At 47.3% G+C, this 21970-nt stretch overlaps 1 pseudogene; it reads left to right on the top strand.

Annotated features, from left to right (window-relative positions):
• The first annotated feature begins 10275 nt into the window (after positions 1-10275).
• On the top strand, positions 10276-18234 carry LOC129553746 (olfactory receptor 5B21-like; annotated as a pseudogene).
• Positions 18235-21970: the final 3736 nt, after the last annotated feature.

The raw sequence follows: 21970 nt of genomic DNA, 5'->3' as shown, positions 1-21970 counted from the left end.
TGTGCATTTTCCTTCAACTTCACAGTTGTTGTGTGAAAACAAGCAGGATGGCTGTTCTTAGAGCATCTCTGAAGAAGGATGCTTTAAACATCATTTCACCATTTTCTAGTTTGGATTAGGAAATCCAACCCCCCGCCAAAAAAAAAAAAAAAGCTCCACCTAAGTATTTGTTCCTCTGAAAATTATTGTGAGTAAACTTGTAGAAAAGCTTGTCAGACTATTCAGGAGTCTGACTTTCTCAAGTTCTATCTCAGGTCAGTTTTAAAAGGCGCCATGCTTCCTCAAAAGAAATCTTGATATGCTCTGTAACGTATCTCTCTTACCATGATATTAAAAACAACAGTATGATTATTTGTTATGAAAATTTTTCAAATCACTTAGGAAATCCCCTTCCTTGGAGGTATTTTTTAAAATAGGACTGAATTTTTAAAATAGACTGATGTCTTCAGATTATTAGTATGGGGACAGAACTTCTAGGAGGGCAGGAATGGATGAAATGATTCTTGCCAAGCTTTATCCTGTTGGCCCCCTTTATTGGAGTGAATGGTAAGGGGGATTTGAGGGTTAAAAGGAAGTGGTAACAGTGAAATTCGACAAAATAGGAACTCCAAATGCACCCCAGCTGTGAGGGAGGCTGATGAGATAGGGAGCCAGCTGGCCTTTCGTCCTGTTTGGCTGGCCGAGTCCCAGACTAAGCAAAATACATGTTCCGTTTCTAAACATCCTCTTGACTGCATATGACTCTGTGATGGTGTTTGCAGGTGTTAATATGGCGGTGTTCATGGTTGGTTTGGAATTTGACAAAAGAAACTTGGGGTTTTAACCAGAAAGAACGTTCAGGTGGTGACTTTTTTTTTTTTTAAGGATTGGCTATTTTGAGATTTCAGTAGAAGCCATGTATTTAAAAATGTCAAAGAAAAACCGCAGTTTACTAAGTTAAAATTAAGAAGTGAAAATTTTTATTTTCATTATGAAAGTGATTTTATATTTGTCCAAAAGGAGATCAATCCTGGGTGTTCATTGGAAGGACTGATGCTAAAGCTGAAACTCCAATACTTTGGCCACCTCATGCGATGAGTGGAAAAGACTGGAAAACATGACTCACTGAAAAAGAGCCTGATGCTAGGAAGGATTGAGGGTGGGAGGAGAAGGGGACGACAGAGAATGAGATGGCTGGATGGCATCACCGACTTGATGGACATGAGTTTGAGTGAACTCCGGGAGTTGGTGACGGACAGGGAGGCCTGGCGTGCTGTGATTCATGGGGTCGAAAAGAGTTGGACACGACTAAGCGACTGAACTGAACTGGACTGAAGAGGGGATTCTGTCTTCTGGATTAGTGTTTTAGCAACAAGGAAACCACTCAAAAGTTAAAAGTTCTACTTTCTTAAAAAATCAATACTTTTCTCACAGTGATATATACCTGTTTACTCAGTTCTGAGTAACTTATAGGTTGTATTTTATTAATTACTTTTTTGGCTATGCCACGTAGCTTGCAGGACCATCGTTCCCCAACCAGGGATTGAACCCAAGCCCCCTGCAGTGAAAGTGCAGAGTCTTAACCACCAGACTGCTAGGGAAGTCTCCAAAATTTTGTTCTTATTTTTCGGCCATACCACGCAGCATGCAGGATCTTTGTTTTCTGACCAGGGATTGAACCTGTGCCTCCTGCAGTGGAAGCATGGAGTCTTAGCCACTGAACTGTCAGGGAAGTCCCCTTATAGCTTTTAATAAATAAAAACCCTACTCTCAAAAGACAGGGTTTTTCCTGCCCATGAGGATATATATTTTTGTAGAAGAATGTGCCATTGATTGAGACCTCTATTCTCAAGGAGGAATCACTCGGTTTGGCCAATGGTCCTTCGGAATAGAGTCCTCCGAGGTGATACTTAGATAAAGACAACAATCGTTTTTCTGGAGTTCCAGCACCTAACTTTGTAGGATGGCTACTGGGCATAAGCTCCCTGTTTGTGAGCAGTAGAGGGAGACAGAGTGCTTTTCTCTAGCTTTGCAAGCAAAAGTCCTGAGATTCATCCTAACTGCACTAGCTTCAGTTCAGTTCAGTCGCTCAGTCGTGTCCGACTCTTTGCAACCCCATGAATCACAGCACGCCAGGCCTCCCTGTCCGTCACCAACTCCCGGAGTTCACTCAAACTCACCTAGCTTAGATCACATTAAAAAAGAAAAAAACAATCACTCAGTCATGTCCGACTCTTCAACTCAAGGACTGTAGCCTGCCAGGCTCCTCTGTCCATGAGATTTCCCAGGCAAGAATACTCAAGTGGGTAGTCTTTCCCTTTTCCAGGGGCCAGGGTTGGTGGGTGGGGGTCTTCCCAACCCAGGGATCGAACCCGTGTCTCCTACGTTACTCTCAGATTCTTCATTGTCTGAGCCACCAGGGAAAGCCGCATACCCACCAGTGACTTTTGCTGGGGGAACTGTACTATGCAGCCCGCCTTAAACTAAACTAGATCATTTCCAGAGTTAGGGCACAGGAGGGGAGCCTGGAGTGAGGGTGTGACAGAGACATGTGGCGGGTACCGGCCTCCCTCAGGGCCTGGGTGGGAGGCGGGCGCGGGCACGGCATTCAGAGACATCCAAAGCAGCTTCAGTCTGAGAATCTGAGAAAGGAGATATCGCTGAAATAAAAGTGAGGTGTGACAGCCGCGTTCAGGGGCAAGCGTCGCAGGTGTGTGTGAGTTCAGTCGCTCAGTCATGTCTGACTCTTTGTGACCCTGTGGACTGTATCTCATGGGTCTCCTCTGTCCAGGGAGTTTTTCAGGCAAGAATACGGAGTCTGTTAGTCACTCAGTCGTGTCTGACTCTCTGTGACCCCATGGACTGTAGCCCGCCAGGCTCTTCTGTCCATGGGATTCTCCAGGCAAGAACACTTGGAGAGGGTTGCCATGCCCTTTTCAATTGGATCTTCCCAACATAGGGAGCGAACCCAGGTCTCCTACATGGCAAGCAGATTCTTTACCCTCTGAGCTACAAGGGAAGCCTGTTAGGTGTCAGAAGGTCCTTAATAAGAACAGAGGTGGCAGTGCCTCAGATCTAGTCTCAGATCTACAGAGCGAGGTAAGTCAGAGGAGAAAAACAAATATCATGTATTAACACATATAGGTGGGCTCTAGAAAAATGGGGCCGATGAACCTATCTGCGGGGCAGGAGTAGGGACGCGGACAGAGAAAACGGATGTGTGGGGCGGATTGGGATACTGGGGTTGACGTATACACCCCACCATGTGTAAAACAGAGAAGCTCCGTAGCACAGGGAGCTCAGCTCGGCGCTCGTGATGGCCTCGGGGGGTGCGAGGAAGGTCTAGGTGGGAGGCCATATATGTATGCACACAACCGTGTCATCACGCAGCAGAAGGCGCAACATGCTAAAGCAATTACTCTCCAATAAAACATGCGTTGAAATTCGTGCTGCATATGCGGCTTTGTCTAGTTCCCCTCCGCAGAAAATGGCTAAATCTTTAATGTCACTGTAATACTGGATGTTTGTAGTGAGAAAATCTTTTAAAAATTTTGATGTCTTACTTGCAAATAAAAAAAGAAAGAATTTGAAAAATTGTAAGAGAATTGTTATATTTACCTTCATCCTGAGAATTGGTACTTGAAGAAAATTGGTTAAAAAGAGTTGAGGAAGAGACAGAAGATATTTATAGTAATTCTGAGAGGAGCTTGCAGGGACGCTTTTTAATGTTTTGGAGGTTGAGGGTGAAGGTTTTCATTATGTCCAATAACACTTGGAAAATAAGACTTTTCCCTGTCTGGTTGCTCTTCCATTTTCAGACCCGAGTTCAGAGATATTGGAGGCTCAGAAGGAAGGTGTGCTTAAGGTGTGCCTCTAAGGGGCGCTTAGAGGGAGAGAGATTTTCCTCAAATAATCTGACGGTTTTGAAAGAGAAGGGGAAAAAGGAGGGGACAGGAGTTACGGGCTCTATAAGTGAACGCGTGAGCTGGACAAGGTGAAGATGCTGGTGCTGCCAGGAAACATGGGGAAGCAAGAAGGGTGGCACGTAGCACTCTCTGCAGGGGAAAGGAGCAGCGGTGGGGCTGGCCGTCACTCAGCTGATCCCCTTACGCAGACCCAGCCTGGAGTGCCTCGTAGTTTGGGCTCTCCTGGAAGTGGACCCGAGGCTCGGATCCGTGTGCAGCAGTTTATTTAGAAGCCGTGCGGGTGTACAGACAGAAGCGTGGGGGAGTGAGACGGGACTAACGCCCGCTAACAAACAGCTCACTGGAGTGGGGAGTCGGAGCTCGAAACTCTGGACGATTTCTGGGGTTTATTAGACCGCACGAGATGTCAAGCAATCCCCACCAGACCCGTGCTGCCTCTGGCCCGCCCTCTACACAAGCTGGATACGCTTCTGACCATCAGTTCAGTTCAGTTCAGTTCAGTCGCTCAGTCGTGTCCGACTCTCCGCGACCCCATGAATCACAGCACGCCAGGCCTCCCTGTCCATCACCAACTCCCGGAGTACACTCAAACTCATGTCCACAGAGTCGGTGATGCCATCCAGCCATCTCATTCTCCGTCGTCCCCTTCTCCTCCCGCCCCCAACCTTTCCCAGCATCAGAGTCTTTTCCAGTGAGTCAACTCGTCTCATGAGGTGGCCAAAGTATTGGAGTTTCAGCTTTAGCATCAGTCCCTCCAATGAACATCCAGGATTGATCTCCTTTAGAATGGACTGGTTGGATCTCCTTGCAGTATAAGGGACTCTCAAGAGTCTTCTCCAACACCACAGTTCAAAAGCATCGATTCTTCGGCGATCAGCTTTCTTCACAGTCCAACTCTCACATCCATACATGACCACGGGAAAAACCATTGCCTTGACTAGACGGACCTTGGTCGGCAAAGTAATGTCTCTGCTTTTTAATATACTATCAAGGTTGGTCATAACTTTCCTTCCAAGGAGCAAGCGTCTTTTAATTTCATGGCTGCAATCAGCATCTGCAGTGATTTTGGAGCCCAAAAAAACAAAGTCTGACACTGTTTCCACTGTTTTTCCATCTATTTCCCATGAAGTGATGGGACCAGATGCCATGATCTTTGTTTTCTGAATGTTGAGCTTCAAGCCAACCTTTTCACTCTCCTCTTTCACTTTCATCAAGAGGCTTTTGGGTTTCTCTTCACTTTCTGCCATAAGGGTAGTGTCATCTGCATATCTGAGGTTATTGATATTTCTCCCAGCAATCTTGATTCCAGCTTGTGCTTCTGATCATAGAAAGCCCTTAATCTGAGTGACGGGTGCTTTCAGCGGGAAGCAACGGCTTGCCCCAGGCAGTGAGTACCAGCACACACAAGAAGTCAGAGCGTCGGTGGGGGAAAGTTATGAGGAGGCAAGCTGCTCAGAAGAGATTCACCGGAAACGCCTTCGCGTCATGTTTGGAGTGCCTGCTCGTACTCAGCCGCTCGGCCGTGTCTGACTCTTTGTGACCCCACGGACTGCAGCCCGCCAGGCTCCTCCGTCCGTGGGATTTTCCCGGCCGGAATCCTGGAGTGGGTTGCATGACCTCCTCCAGTTGGGATGTATAGTAAGCCGTCTGTTTTCAGAACTTTCATAGGGTACATGTATGCAGTAGAATATCACTCAGCCACAAAAAGGGAGTCAGTTACGGTGAGGTGGATGGGCCCAGCTAGAGTCTGTCATGCAGGGTGAAGGAAGTCAGAGAGAGACGCGTATCACATGTTAACGCCTGCCCGTGAAATCTGCAGAAGTGACACAGACGAACCTCCTACAGGCGGGCATGGAGACGCAGACGTGAGAACATATGTGAGGGCACGGGAACGCTGACGCGGGCGAGGGTGCGTTGGGAAGTTAGGATTGACATATGCACACGGCCGAGGGCACAGCAGGCAGCTAGTGGGGCCGCTGCGTAGCACAGTGAGCTCAGCCTGGTGCTCTGCGATGACCTGGGGGGAGAGGGGGGAGGTCAGAGAGGGAAGGCCATACGTTTCCATGAGCCGACTCACCTTGTACAGCAGAAACTAACCCAATGTTGTAAAGCAACTATACCCCAATTAAAAGAAAATAAAATGTCCCCAGTTCTAGGAAGCTGAATGCATTTCATCATGCGTATCGGTGGTTGAGGGGATTTAGGGAGGAAAAGAGTGGGCATTTCCATTTTACCCATGGAAAAATGACAGCTGCACAGCTTGGCCAAGATCACTCAACTTTAGTGCTAGCACTCAAACCAGGCCATGGCACGTCCATGGCTTGCTTATAGTATCCCTTACCTGGGACACTTTCTCTAAGGCTTTACTTGAACAGTGTGAAATACGTCTCAGAAATAAGGCCCATGAAGTGTATTTTCAAGGATGAGTGAGGGCCCTGGGGCAGGAAAGGTGATCCAGTGGTGTAACCTATGTTGTTTGGGATCTAGTGGCAAGGACTGTTGCCTTGACATCAGACAAACCCAAGTTCAGAGGCTGAGTGTACCATTTACAGATGGTGTAAACCTTACTTATTTATCTTCTCAAAACTTCAGTTTCATAATATGCTGAATGTGGGTAAGAATATCTCTCATGTGGGTTTGCTCTGAGGATTAACCAAGATAATAAGTGCAAAAGAGCTTTGTAAACCTCCAAGAACCACACATAAAAGGCATTAACAAAATAGTCCAACAGGTATGTGAGGAAGTCAGTATAGCTTCCATCTCTAGCATTTCCATGGAGACTGTGAAAATATAGCAGGCTTTTAGTTGTATTTATATGATTTTAGAAATCTTTTCTGGGGCTCAGGATGAAAGCTGGTGGAATTGAAAATGCTGGGAGATTAGGAGAAGAGCTTGAGTGTGAGCTGATAATCTCCCTTTGCAGCAACATATTGACAAAGTAGTGCTCAAGACGAAATGATTTCCACAGTACAGGAAATCCATTCAGTTAGCTGCTTCCTGTAGAGAGAAAACAGTGAGCCCAGGCTGAGGAAGCAGAGCCAAGGGGAAAAGGGTTCAGGGCCTTCCAAGGCTGTGGGAGTCACTGCCTGTCAATGGCCTGACCGTGATTCAGATGAAATTCCCAGGAAAGTCCTCGCCATCATCATCACGTGTATTGCCAGGGGTGCCGTACCAAAATGCCACGGACTGCGTGGCAGAAAGAACGGAAATTCATCTTCTTACGGCTCTAGAGGCCGCGTGTCCAAGGTCCAGGCGTCCACGGGTTTGGCGTCTCCTGCGGCCTCTCTGTCTGGCCGACGGCCGCCTCCCCCCGCTGTCCCCAGGCGTCCTCTCCTCCGTGCACGCGTCTCCCTGCTGTTTCCTCCTCTTCTTATAAGAACAACAGTCCTGTTGCTTTAGGGGCCCACCCTAAGGGCCTCATTTAATCTACATTAGCTCTATCTCCAGGGCTTCTCAGCTGATGCTAGTGGTAAAGAACCCTCCTGCTGGTGCAGGAGACGTAAAAGACACGGGTTCAATCCCCGGGTCAGGAAGATCCCCTGGAGAAGGGAATGGCAACCCACTCCAGTATTCTTGCCTGGAGAATCCCATGGACAGAGGAGCCTGGCGGGCTACAGTCCATGGGGTCACAGAGAGTCGGACACGACTTAGCGACTTAGCACCCATGCGTCTTAAGATGAAGAAGATGATACTAAAGGGAACAGATGAGATGGAGGCTGGGGGAGACGTTATGAGAAGGGTCCAGGTTCTGAGCGTTTACACATGCCAGTGTTCTGGGATACAGCTGACGCAGCTGCTTTCTCTTTTAAAGGCGAGGGGGAGAGAGATTTCAAAGCACCAGTTTAAGCTGTTCTTTTTTATTTTTCACAAAGAAGCCCTCAGGGTTTGCAAATCTACAAATAGATACTTTTCCATTTTCCATTTTCATTCCTAATGAGAAGCATCCAGTGCTTTTTTAAGATTACCGCGTCTGATGATCTGAATGCTAGTTTGGTGAGTTAGAGACAAATACATTTCTTTTAAGTTGAGCTCCTCAAATGACATCTCTGTTCCTAGTTGACTTTATTAAACTGAAAATCAGATAGAAGGTGCAAAATTCGGTAGGCTCATTCTGTTTTCAGGCACAGCTCTGGGCTCCTGAAGAAAATCTAAGATGAGTAAGCCTTAGTCTTTATCTTTGAGGAGCTTACAGCCTAGGAAAGTCACGTATCCAGCCTTAATATGAGCTTGTCTGTACAGAAGGACTTCTTGCCTGGCAGCAGATGTCAGGGCAGTGAGAGACACAGGAACTGGGAAGGAAAACGAAAGGAGGCAGATGATGTTCAGAGCTAGATAGCTGGTTGGAGAACACCGCTGACTCAGTGGACGTGAATTTGAACGAACTCTGGGAGAGAGGGGAGGATAGAGGAGCCTGGCGCGCTACAGTCCCTGGGGCTGCGGAGAATCGGACATGACAACAGCAGCAAAATATTACAAGGCAGTTTGGAAAAGTGTTATAAATAGAAGGACACACATATGTGTTTCATAATCTCAGCAAAAAGCTTCATGGTGGAGATGGCTTCAATTTGAATCTTCAAGTGAAAATGAGAAAACTGGGGCGTTCCAACCCTAGGGGAAAGGCAAGAGGTAAGGCAAAGGGTAAGAGTGCTTGGTGTGTGGGTGGAGAGAGGAGCTCCTTTACTGAGACCCACTGTGCGCCTTTGCGGGTGTGTGTGAGCGATGTAGGGTGCTTGTAGTGATAAAAGAGAATTTGCATATACGTACTACTATATGGGCTTTCCAGGCGGCGCTAGAGGTAAAGAACCCACCTGTCAATGCAGGAGACAAAAGAAATGTGGGTTTGATCCCTGGGCTGGGAAGATCCCCTGGAGGAGGGCGTAGCAAACCCACTCCAGTATTCATGCCTGGAAAATCCCATGGACAGAGGAGCCTGGAGGGCTATGGTCCACAGGGTTGCAAAGGGTCAGACACGACTGAAACAACTTAGGACACAGTGCACATTGAATAAATAAAACAGATAATCAACCAGGACCCACTGAATAGCACGGGGGACTCTACTCGATGTTCCGTAATCACCTATGTGTGAAAAGAATCTGAAAAAGAATGGGCGTCCGTGTGTGCAGAACCGAACCACCTTGCAGTAGACCTGAAACTAACACAACATTGCAAATCAGCTGTACCCCGTATAAAAGAGAGAGAGAAATAAAGCAAAAAAGGTGTGTTGCGCTAGTTGGGTTTGACTGTCAGGCTGGAGAAGCTGCATGTTATCCTGTGGGCAACAAGCAAGTCGTCGCAGTTCTGAACACGGGGGATTGAAGCGAGAAGGGGAAGCAGAGGGAGGTATGAGCTGAGGTCCCGAGCCTCCTGTGCGTGCTCGGAGATTTTACGTGCAAAACATGCATTTGAAGATAAAATTGCTAATAACTTGAGAATAGCAACTGCAGAGCATTAAACCCCAAGGATGGATCCCTCCTGAGCCTGCATCCCTGTATGACAATGACTGCCTGTCTGTGAGGCAGGCTCTGGAGCGGCCTTAAAAACAGCGCTTCAATAGCACGGACGTGGAAACGGTTGAGGCTGCGGGGCAGTGGATTGAGGGTATGGCGGGAGATGATGTAGATGAGAATCTCAACGGTAGAAGGAGGGACACTGGTGGGGCAGAAGCGTCTCTTAGGGTGGGAGAAAGCCTTCTGAGAGTTTTGGGGAAAGGATGGGTAACTTAAGCAAGCTTGAGAACACAGGGTAAGAGCAAGTGAGGGAGGGTGTGGAGGACGGGGCCAGTAGCTACAGTAAAGCTCTCCCAGCAGTAAGCAGAGACAGGATCAACAGTATACTTGGAGGAGGAGGAAAAGGAAGAGGGCAAGGCAAGGTCCCAGCCAGGGAGGCAGAAGCGGGCAGTGTGAAGTTAGATGGGGTGACTGAACTGACATTAAAATCGGGTGGCCCCAGTCGTAGTAAAGAATATGACGTCACCCGTGGAAAGGGCAGAGACCTCAGTGGGGCTGAGGACACAAGAGAAGCTCGGGAGACTCTGGGTAAACTGATGGGTGGAGATCAGTCAGGGGCCTTAGAGCCTTTTGCTGTTCAGTCGCTCAGTCGCGTCCGACTCTTCGCGACCCCGTGAACTGCAGCATGCCAGGCTTCCCTGTCCTTCACTATCTCCTAAACTCGACCATGTCCACTGAGTTCCAAATATATTGCTAATCAGTTTTGTGGCTTTGGGTGGATCACTTCATCTCTATACATCTGTTTAATCCTCAATCAAATCAGATATTTACAAAATAACACATATTTATAGTGTTTAGTACCCCAGGTGCTTTATGTCTGTTAACTTGATTCTTACAACAACCCTACAATGAGAAAGAGAGGCATGGAGAGCCTAAGTGACTTGGCCGAGACGTCCAGGCACAGGGTGCTTGGGGACACGGAGAGCAAGGGTTTGAACCCGTACCTCTGGCTCTAGGGACCGTCCTTGTCTCCACTGGGCCACTGCTGACTTGGGCACCTTTACCCCTTGATCTCTTGAGTCTTAAAAGGCGCTGGCATCCATGAGTGCACAAAATTAGCATTTTAAGAACACTAGCAGCTTCTTCACTGTTTGTAAGTCCAAAGTGTCTTTCCTCAGTGAACTCACTGGTCAGGGTGTGGGGGAATGCAGGCTCTGGTCCCCCAGCTGGCACCCCAGTAAGCTCATCGCAGGATAGCTTGCAGTGGCCTCAAGGTGGCAGCATTCAATCAAAGATATGTGGCCTTGAGCTAACCGAAAAGTCAGGATCGGCCCCTTCCTTCTTCACTTTTCTAAAACCCCAGAGTATACCTGTTTGAAGGTGAAGTCGGGGCTTGATCTTCTGAGGACCCAGCAGTGAGGAGCCACAGGAGTCCAGGCGCAAGTGTGCCCCTGGGAGCTCAGAGCCTTCCGGAGAGAAAAGGAGGGAAGTAAATTCAGGACCAGCAGGAACTGATGAGCAGCGGGAGCTGGGCTCTCGCTCACCAAGACCCAGGACCATTCCATTGTACCTTGTCGACTGTCTCCATTTTAAGCTGTGTAATGCGGTCTTGATATTAAACACGGATAAAGGGGAGAAGCAAGCTATTTTGTGGCAACAGATGTCCTGACAGGTTGTCTCGGTTGGGATGTTAGACGCACAGGTGAAGTTTTCTCTCTCCCGTCTTTCCACTCCCCGCGCCTCTTCTCTTCCCTTTTCCTTCTGTCCCTCCCCCTCCTCCCCTCCCCCCTCCCGTGTCCATCTTCCCTCCCCTCCCCTTCTCTCACCTCCTTCCCTCCTCCTCCTCCTCCTCCTTTCTCTTCTCCCTCCTCCCACCCTCCTCCCTTCTCCGTCTCTCGTTGTAAATCTCTCTCCCTCTTTCTCGCTCCCTCCCCCCTTGATTGTCGCTGTGATCAAACGAACGAGCAGTGAGGAAGGTGTAGTCTTCAGAGTAGTCTGTGCGGGAAGATGAGAGCCGCAGAATTCCACGACTGGTGCAAAAACACCCCTGCCCTTTAGCACCTAGCTTGCCACTTACTTTCGCCACTTATCATTATTTTTATAAAAAGTTAAATTTATTCTACACAATTTTTTTTGTAAAGCAAAATATTTTCGTACAAGAAACAGGTGAATAAGCTTCACTTTTTTAACTGACTCTATTGGAGATTGCTTCTGTGACTCCCTGTGGAAAAGAGGACACTTTTCTAGATTCTGAGAACATCCCTGCTCTTGCGCACGGACTCCCGAAAGGAGCAGCAGAGCACAGCGTTGCAGTACCTAGACTGAGCAAGTCAGGCTTGAGCATCTCCTTCCTTCTGGAGGGGTCAGATGTTCCGGGTTTGACTGGTTAGTCCTTGCTCTAGTCTTGGAAGCAGTCATTTCTCCAAGGAGCCCTGGTTCCTTTTATTAGAGATTATTATTAGAAACAAAGATTGGGGTGCTAGGTATAAACTGGAGCTTTTACAACTGTAAGACTGGAGACATAATAGAGTTCTTATAGAGTGGAGTGAATATTAAGTGAAATAACAATTAAAATTTCTCCCCATTTAGTCTTAGAAGGAAGTGAAGTCACTCAGTCGTGTCTGACTTCTTGCGACCCCATGGACTGTAGCCCGCCAGACTCCTCTGTCCATGGAGTTTTCCAGGCAAGGATACTGGAGTGACTTGCCATTTCCTTCTCCGGGTCTCCAGCACTGCAGGCAGCCTCTTAACCGTCTGAGCCGCTAGGAAGAACAAAAGTATTTATTTGGTTGTGCTGGGTCTTATTTGCGGCATGTGGGGTCTAGTTCCCTGACCAGGAATCGAACCCATGCCCCCTGCCTTTACAGCGTGGAGTGTTAGCCACTGGACCACCAGGGAAGTCCCAGAAGTGAAACCCTCAAGGTGTGGCAGTGGTGGGATTTGAACCCAGACCATCAAAATGACTGGAGCCTAAATCCAGGGCCTTAGACCACTCACTACCTCTCTCTAAGTCTTAGAGCCAAATCCTGATACTCATAGGAAGTCTTCCATGGGCAGAGTGGGGATGGTTAGACCCAGCAGTTCTTTTGAAGGCATTGTGACGGAGCTTGATCATCAGTCATTTTAGCCTTTGCTTGAAGGCCTGGCCCTCCCCCAGGCCTCTCAGCCTCTTTCATATCACAGTGAGTCTCATTTCCTCAGGAAAGTGGTGCTCTGATTCCTTGTTTGCACAGTACTGAGCCCTGGGTTGGGGTTGAGAATTTGGGGAACCTCCTCCCAGAGGATTCCACATCTACACAGACAGCTGGTCCCAAGCCTCTCCTATAGTTTGGTACCACTCACTTAAGCTCTGAAACAAACTGTACCGGCAGCTGAACTGCCTTTACACTTGCTCCGTAGCCTCAGGAAATCTTTTACTCTCTGAAATCTGAGGCCTTCAGAGACTAAACAGTGCTTCTTTTCTTTTACAGGCTTCAAAAACCCTGTAGTTGAAGGCAGCTCTGAATTAAGACCTTGAAATTCCCAGGTATGATTTCTCTTTTTTTTTTTTTTCCCCAGCATTCTTCATACTGTTGATAAAAATAATGGGTTTATCTAAGAGAAAGGGGCTCAGAAGAAGGTGTAAACTAGGACTCAACTCCTTTTTCCCCACTTTACTCTGCCGTGTGAAAACCTGAGACAGGACAAAATCACCAAGGCAATGTTTTGGTCACCTTTTCTTAAAGAGAAAATGACGCAGTCATTTCTATGTAGAACGCTGCTACCAGTTGGTGCTAATAAAATCCAGGAACCGAGGTTGTATGGTTGACCAGTTGGTGTCTAATTTTTTTTACTTTTTCAGTTGAGGTGTGAGTTCACAGTGTTGTGCTGGCTTCTGGTGGACAGCAGAGTGGTCCAATGAGTGTGTGTGTGCACACGTATATACTTTCACATATGCTTACGTGTTCTGTTTCATTGTGGTTTATTACAAGATGTTGAGCATCGCTCCCTGTGCTGTAAGGTAGGACCTTGTTTACCTACTTTATACACATTAGTGTGTATCTGTTAATCCCAGACTCCTAATGTATCCCTCCCCAACCTCCTTCCACATTTGGTAACCATAAGTTTGCTTTCTCTTGATTGACCAACAGTCTAATAAAAAGATAAATTCAGTTTTATTGAGGACCCACCACAGACCACACAGTGGCTAGATTTTCTCATATTTTATCTTACTTAATTCTCTGTTATTAGAGGAAATTGGCTTGCCTACAGTCCCACACTTGTAAGTATTAAAGCTATGATTCTCACTCAGCTGTTGAGTTTCTAGTCTATCCGTTCATTTAACAAATATTTAAGAATCTACTCTGCGCTTGGGACTGGCCTAGGCAGTGGAGATTGCTGCACAGAATAGGAACACGCTTTATCTCTTTTTCATGGAATTTAGTCTAAGAGTTTTCCACTGAGATTCTTCTTTGGAAGACTCCCCCATGGAACATGATGGCTGAGGGTGATTCTTCAAACCCCTTTAGAAGCAATTTTGATGACACTTTTATTTTCAGATTATCTGTCTTGCTGATTTCGACTTTATAATCCCTTCATCATTAAAGTTTTAATGTTTTTCAGTTTTCAGCACACTTTCTCATTTGTTATTTGTTTATTTGGCCACACCGCGCGGCTTGTAGGATCTTAGTTCCCTGACCAGTGATTGAACCTGGGCCCTTGGAAGTGAAAGTGTAGCCTCTCAATCATTGGACCACCAGAGAATTCCCTCTTATTTGTTACTTACTAAATAAAGCAATATCTTTAATATTTGTTAAAGTGTCTGCTTTTTCAAGGCTCCTTCTGGTATTTATTTCAGGGCTATGCAGAAAAGCTTGTCCTCTGGAGGGCTTTGGTGGGAGGGGCACAGCACTCAGCAATGGGGTGTGGATTCAGGCCATGAGAGAGGGTGCTGGGGACCAGCAGGGCCTTCCTGTCTCCACCGTGACTCCAGATCTCTCTGCTGCTCTGGGTCTGGACACATTTGTGAACAGTGATGGCAATGCGTAATGGAAAGGATTGTCCATCAGGAGAATAGAAACACTTTGAAGGCTAATAATGTACCAAGATGCCATTCTGGAGCAATTCAATAGGGGGAGTGGGTAATAAAGCTTAGAGATCAGACCTACAGCTTGCTGCTGCTGCTGCTGCTGCTGCTGCTAAGTCACGTCAGTCGTGTCCGACTCTGTGTGACCCCATAGACAGAAGCCCACCAGGCTCCCCCGTCCCTGGGATTCTCCAGGCAAGAACACTGGAGTGGGTTGCCATTTCCTTCTCCAATGTGTGAAAGTGAAAGTGAAGTCGCTCAGTCGTGTCCGACCCCTAGCGATCCCACGGACTGCAGCCTACCAGGTTCCTCCATCCATGGGATTTTCTAGGCAATAGTACTGGAGTGGCTTGCCATTGCCTTCTCCTGACCTACAGCTTAGGTACATATAATTGGGTGGTCAGCATTAACTAAGAAAATTGACTAAGCATTTGAGAAGATGTTTTGGAATAGAATTCAGAGACCACGCTAAGTCAGCTGCCTTTCATTCTTGGAGTTTTTCTATCTTGTTTGTCCTACCTCTTGTTGGGGAAGACATTTGGTTTATGAAATAGAAGGTGGGTGTCTCTTTAGTTGAGGGACCACGGTACTTGGCAAGCAGTTTTCCTTTCTTGGACTCCCTCACCAATGAGCAGCAGTATTTGTCTGGAGCTCTAGATTTTCAACTAGTCAGTTTATCTCACCAAGTCTCAGTTTCTTCATACATATGCAACTATACATGAACATGGAGAATCCCATGGACAGAGGAGTCTGGCGAGCTACAGTCCATGGGGTTGCAAAGAGTCGGACACAACTTGGTGACTAAGTACACATACCCAGATATACTTGAATATGATCTATAATACATATGTACACTGTGAAATATATAATACACATAATTCATGACATTGTGGTTACATGAGCTGTGAACACAAGTAGAGTTTTATAATCTCCTGAACAGTGGTTCTCAACCAGGGATGATGCCATGGACGTTTGGGACTTCTGGCGAGGTCTGGAGACATTGCTGGTTGTCACAACTAAGGAAGGGGGTGTGTCCCTGGCATCTAGTGGGCAGAGGCGAGGGATTCTGTAAACCTCCTACAAAGCACAGGACAGCCTTTCCCCCACCACCACTGCCACCTACAACCAAATGACTGTTCAGCTCATAATATTAACGAAGCTGTGGTTGATAAATCCCGCTCTGGGACTTTGTACAGATACTGCAATTAAGAGGCCCCAGTGTTCTAATGTGTGCTATCAAGGAACTGCCTCCTGTAGATGGTAGGATATTGTGTCTGCTCACTTAGAGAGCACACACACGTGCCAAATGTCAAAAGGGAAAAAAGAAAATAAAAAGTACTGGCTAAACGTAACAGTCCTGTGGCCAGTGATTGCAGCCATGAAATTAAAAGATGCTTACTCCTTGGAAGGAAAGTTATGACCAACCTAGACAGCATATTAAAAAGCACAGACATTACTTTGTCAACAAAGGCCCATCTAGTCAAGGCTATGGTTTTTCCAGTAGTCATGTATTGATGTGAGAGTTGGACTATAAAGAAAGCTGAGTGCCGAAGAATTTATGCTTTTGAACTGTGGTGTTGGAGAAGACTCTTGAGACTCCTTTGGATTGAAAGGAGATCCAATCAGTCCATCCTAAAGGAGATCAGTCCTGGGTGTTCACTGGAAGGACTGATGCTGAAGCTGAAACTCCAATACTCTGTCCACCTGATGTGAAGAGCAGACTCATTGGAAAAGACCCTGATGCTGGGAAAGATTGAGGGTGGGAGAAGACAGAGGATGAGATGGTTGGATGGCATCACCGACTCGATGAACATGAGTTTGAATGAACTCCGGGAGTTGGTGATGGACAGGGAGGCCTGGTGTGCTGTGGTTCACGGGGTCGCAAAGAGTCGGACACAACTGAGCGACTGAAGTGAACTGAATTGAAATGTAATAGAAAGTGGTGCATTACTGAATGGAAATCTGTTAATAAGCAAGGGAAAGATAAAAATAGAAAATTCTAGGAACTTATCTTAAGGTAAAAGAAAGAGGTGTGAGAAACATCTACGAGGGTATTCCTTGGAGAATTGTTTACGATGGTGGAAAGTGGACGCTAGGACTGGAGTATTATCATGGTTCCTGAGTGATAGCGTTTCTCAGGCTGAGCCCATCTTCTGATGCCAGCTGGCACAATCCTGGGTGTAATTATCATCTGAACTCAAGAGGCTGAACTGTCTCCTTTCATGTAATAAGAAAGGCTCCGTATCAGTCTGATCGCTGCAGTTGCAGATAAACCAAGGTCATGCAGAGCTGAAGCGTTTTCTCCCTTGAATTCCTTCTTTCTCCCTTTCTCTCCTTCAAATAAAATCTCAAAAACTAGTCTACCAGACATATCTTGGTTTTCCCAAGGATGTAAACAGGTAATAATTCAAACTTTGAGTGTACGGACTTTGGGTTCAGAAGTATAAAGCTGGAAATTTAGTTCTGACTTCTACTAATTAGGTTGTTCTGGTCAATCTTAAGCGCCTAGGCCTTAACTTCCTCATCTGCAAAGTGGGCATAATAAGTTCGGTTCAGTTCAGTTGCTCAGTCGTGTCCAACTCTTTTCGACCCCATGAACTGCAGCACGCCAAGCCTCCCTGTCCATCGCCAACTCCCAGAGTTTGCTCAAACTCATGTCCATGGAGTTGGTGATGCCATCCAACCATCTCATCATCTGTAGCACCTGCCTTGCAGGATTAGCTGTTGTAATGGGATAGAAGGCTCTAGCATGTGCCTCACACATAGGACTTTCTCGATAGACGTTTGCTTTCTGTTTTTATGTCATTCCTCTATACTTTCATCTGACTTTACGCCCCCTTTTCTTAGGCTGAGTTGAAGTAAACCTCAGTGGAGAACAGCACAGAAGCAACAGAGTTCATCTTCTGGGATTAACAGAGGACCCCAACCTCCAGATCCCCCTCTTTCTGGTATTTCTGTCCGTCCACCTCATCACCTTGGGTGGGGATGGGCGGGTTACTGTGGTCATCTACTCGGACCCCCGCCTCCACACTCCATGCACTTCTTCCTTAGCAACCTTTCCTTTGCAGATCTGGGTTACTGATCAGCCATGGCTCCCACGATGGTGGCAGCGCTGCCCTCACGGAACAAAGTCATCTCTTACAGTGGATGTGCTGCTCAGTCCTCCTCCTTTGGGGGATTTGCCACCGTTGAGAGCTTCCTTCTGGCCTCCCTGGCCTACGACCGCCACGCAGCGGTGCGTAGGCCCCTTCACTACACCAACACCGTGACCGCAGGTGCTTGTGCCCTCCTGACAGTGGGCTCCTACATCTGTGGCTTCCTGAGTGCCTCGATCCACATGGCAGACACCTTCAGACTCTCCTGTGGTTCGAATGAAATCAATCACTTTTTCTGTGACAGCCCCGCCGCTCCTGGCTCTCTCATGCTCCGACGCACGCCGTCAGCGAGCTGGCGGCCTTCTTCATCATGAGCTTCAGTGGCTTTTTCACCCTCCCGGCCATCCTCATCTCCTCCCTCTTCACGTGCATTGCCGTGGCACGGACACGTTCTGCAGAAGGAAGGAAGGAGGCCATCTCCACCTGTGCCTCCCACCTCCCGGCCTTGTCCATCTTCTCCGGGACACTCATTGTCATGTACTTACAGCCCAGCTCCACGCCGCTGGCGGACACGGACAAGGTAGCATCTGTGTTTTACGGGGTGGGTGATTCCCATGCTGAACCCCCTAATCTACAGTCTCAGGAGCAAAGAAGTGAAAGGTGCTCTCTGGAAAATATTCAACAAACCTGATCCCCAGTCTTTCAGTGTGAGTAGGAGGTAGGCCAAGACATAGGCCACCTGATGCAAAGAACTGACTCATCAGAAAAGACCCTGATGCTGGGAAAGACTGAAGGCAGGAGGAGAAGGGGACAGACGATGAGATGGTTGGATGTTTTTGTGCATCACCGACTCGATGGACACGAGTTTGAGCGAACTCTGGGAGTTGGTGACGGAGAGGGAGGCCTGGCGTGCTGCAGTCCATGGGGTCACAGAGAGTTGGACACGACTGAGCGGCTGACAAACAGCAACAACAAGAAAGTAGGCAGGCGGTAATGGATAAGCTTTCCCTCAGACTCAGATGCCATCTCATCTTTTGAGGCTTGGCAGATTTCAGTTCCTTCTTGTCCAAGAACAGTGCTTCTGCGCTTAGGTGCAGTGGTAAAAAGCAGCACTTTGAAATGTCTCACTCAGAAGAAATAACCTCGTGTTTAGTGAGCAACACCCTGGGATGTTTAAATCTTTCTTGCATTCGTTTCCTGACGTGCTTTAAAGCAGAGACCGAAGGCACTGAATCTCCCTCTCCTTATTTTAATTGGAGAAAACTTCCATTTGTTACTAAAATTGGGTAGAAGGACTACGTCTTCATTGAATAATATTTATCATGGAATTATGCTTTTCATTTCTTTGATCTGATCCACGGATTTGAAAGTTAAAAGTTTCTAATGCTGACAAAGGAGGTTTCAATATGTTTAATAGCGTCTCAGAGAAGGTTGTAATTGAAAGGATAGGGCGCTGGTCCAAGTATTAAGTCCCTCCCCCCACCCTGCTTGCATTCCCAACCTCACTCACAGGTTGAACACCTCTGTATTCTCCATCTCCTTCTGCTAAAATGTCCCCGCCTTTTCTTTATTGATTGACTGCAGCATACAGCCTGTGGGATCTTACGTCCACAACAAGGGACTGACACTCTGCGCTGGAAGCTCAGAGTCTTAACTCCTGGACGACCAGTGAAGTCCGCCCCATTAAAGTGTCAGCACGACCTTGGTAGGGAACAATAAGCCACCTTGCTTCAGTCGTTAAATTGTTTAAAATTTAACTTGCATAACTGTATCTCTTTTTTGAGCACCTGCACTCTGTTCTATGCTTTTGGCCTTGATCTAACATAACTACCAAAGATTGCAGAAGGTTTAAAGAAAAAAAAAAAGTTTGCCCAAGGGCTGTGAGAAAGGATATTTGTCTTTGAATCAAACGCTCGTGTCTCTCACATCCTTAAGTTTGGTGAATCCCTTATTAATACACCCGACAGTTTTTTGTGCCCTAATTGCTTCTGCTTTTTAAATAATTCAGTTCACCTCTGAAAATCCTGTTCCTTTCAGATGTTCTGTAATTAGATAAGCAAAAGTAAGACTGGAATGACCGTGACTCACAGCCAAAGTCCCCCTTCAGGTCTGTTCTCGTGGGCTGGGCGCTGTGAACGGGTGTGAGTGGGTGGGAAGGGAGAGGTGATTCATCTTACTTCTCATCAACTGCTTGATATTTAGAGCTACAAGGAGTCTAAGTTGTCACATACTTCATGTTTTCAAGATCTCAATTTTTTTTTTTTACCTTAAATGTGAAAACCAGACATCTGTTTTTATAAAAAGGTTTCATTTATTTGTTTATTCTTGGCTGTGGTGGCTCTTTGTGGCCATGCCCAGGCTTTTCACTAGTTGCGCTGAGTGGGCTCTCCTCTCTAGCTGTGGTCTTCAGGCTTCTCCTTGCGGTGGCTCCTCTCGTTTGGGGACACAGTCTCTAGGGCCTACAAGTTTCAATCGCTTCGGCACAGGGAATCAGGAATTGTGACGCACGGGCTTTGTTGCCCCACCAAATGTGGAATCTTCACGGGCCAGGGATCAACGTCTGCACTGGCAGGGGGATTCCTAGCCCCTGGACCACCAGAGAAGTCCAAAACCAGAAATCTTGGTGGGCTAAATCAGGGAACTTAGAAGGTCAAGTTGATTTTGAGGTGATCAAACCCTATCATACACAGGGCAGCCTCGGTCTGAGGAGGGTTGAGCATGGGTCTCATGGAGAGAGAAGCAGAAACGGACATGAGGCCAACCTGGAGGAGAGACCTTCTCTAGCACCTGGTCAGCATCATCTGAACACACTGGGGGCTTCTTGTGGATCCAAAGCCTTGACAGCCTGGACCTGCCTCACCACCCTCCCACCCCACTGCCTGAGCAGTGAGGACTTTTCAGTTGCACACATCGCAGAACAGGGCTTAATGGCCAGGATTCACTTCACGGAGTCCTTCTCAGCTACTCATAGGAGTTACTGAGCTCACGGTGCCTGATTTGGAAGTGAGTGTCGGAAGCGGCTATGAGAGCATTGAGTGTATTCCACTCATAGCTCAGCTTCTTTCCTCCCTTGATAGATATCATTAAAATTTTCCTCTTCTTCCTCTTTTCTAAAAACCATTTATTTATTTTGGCTGCACTGGGTCTTAGCTGCAGCCCGTGGACTCACGCTTGGAGCAGGCGTGTGGGCCCTAGTTCCCCAGCCAGGGATCAGACCTGGGTCCCCTGCACTGGGGGCAGAGCCTTACCCGCTGGACCACAAGGGAAGTCCCTTTCGTCTTCTTCCTGCTCCTCATTTTCTACTTCTTCTTTTCCCTTCTCCTCTTCCTGTTTTGTGTTCCTTTTTTTCTTTTCCTCAGCCTGGGCAAGAACTTCTCTCACCTTGAGGCACTTAGGTCCTATGAAAAATTAAAGTTTTTTTATATTAGAACTGTGAAAGTACCCAGTAATGTGTGTTTCTGGGCATGTCTCTTTCTGCCTCTATCTCCCAGTTTAGGTCAAAAAGTATGTGGCTCTTCTAAAAGTTAAAAGCCTAATGCCTACACATTGCCTCTTTTTTAATTGAAATCGCCTCAGATTAGCAGTGCAGTTGATGGCAAATGAGTGTAAGCGTCCTAGTTCTAGCATCAAGGGCTGGATGAAAATCCTTACTATTCTTCTCAGTGGTGTGACTTCTAGAAAGTTGTTTGATTTCTTTGAACCCATCATTTGGGATAAACTCCAAAGATGTGTATGTGCTTAGTCACTTAGCCGTATCCAGCTCTCTGCAGCCCAATGGACTGCAGCCCGCCAGGCTCCTCTGCCCATGGGATTTTCCAGGCAGGAATACTGGAGTGGGTTGCCATTTCCTCCTTCAGAGGATCTTCCTGACCCAGGGACTGAACCCACGTCTCCTGCATCTCCTGAATTGGCAGGCGACTTCTTTACTGAGCCACCGGGAAGCCCGAGACGGTAAAGATAACAGGAAATAAAGTGTGGCAACAGGCCCATCGTAATGAGAGCATGTCTCATACAGCTGAGATTCCTGCAACAGCTCTCGCTTAACCGTTCTTGCACGTTCGGCGTTTGGCTCCTGAGCTGCTCCACTCTGTCCACGCTATTTGTGTCCAAGCCTTTATGCCCATCCATCACTTACCTTCCTGTCTCCCAAGCCCCCAGTTACGCAGCAGACCCATTTCAAGCTGATATTACATGAGCATTCATTTATGCAAGCTACTCAGAAGGAGACGTCTTGTTTCCAATAAGACATCAGTTACAGAATACAAATTACTGTGGGGAGCTTTTCACATCCACATGGGAAATCTTCAGAGAGAGATTGTGTGCTCAGCTGGTTATTAACAACCCCCACCTTCTCCCTGCAGGAGTGGGCAGGGCAGGACAGACACTGTGGGTAGGGCCTGCAGCTCGGGTTAGCACCAGCTCAGGTAGCCCAGAGGAACTCCTTCCTGAAATGTCCAG

The sequence above is a fragment of the Moschus berezovskii genome, chromosome 14 (assembly GCF_049115385.1).
Source record: "Moschus berezovskii isolate FMDL1 chromosome 14, NW_MosBer_1.0, whole genome shotgun sequence".
Classification (NCBI taxonomy): Eukaryota; Metazoa; Chordata; class Mammalia; order Artiodactyla; family Moschidae; genus Moschus; species Moschus berezovskii.
The sequence above is the reverse complement of the archived record's forward strand: the minus strand, read 5'-3'. Positions and strand labels throughout refer to the sequence as shown.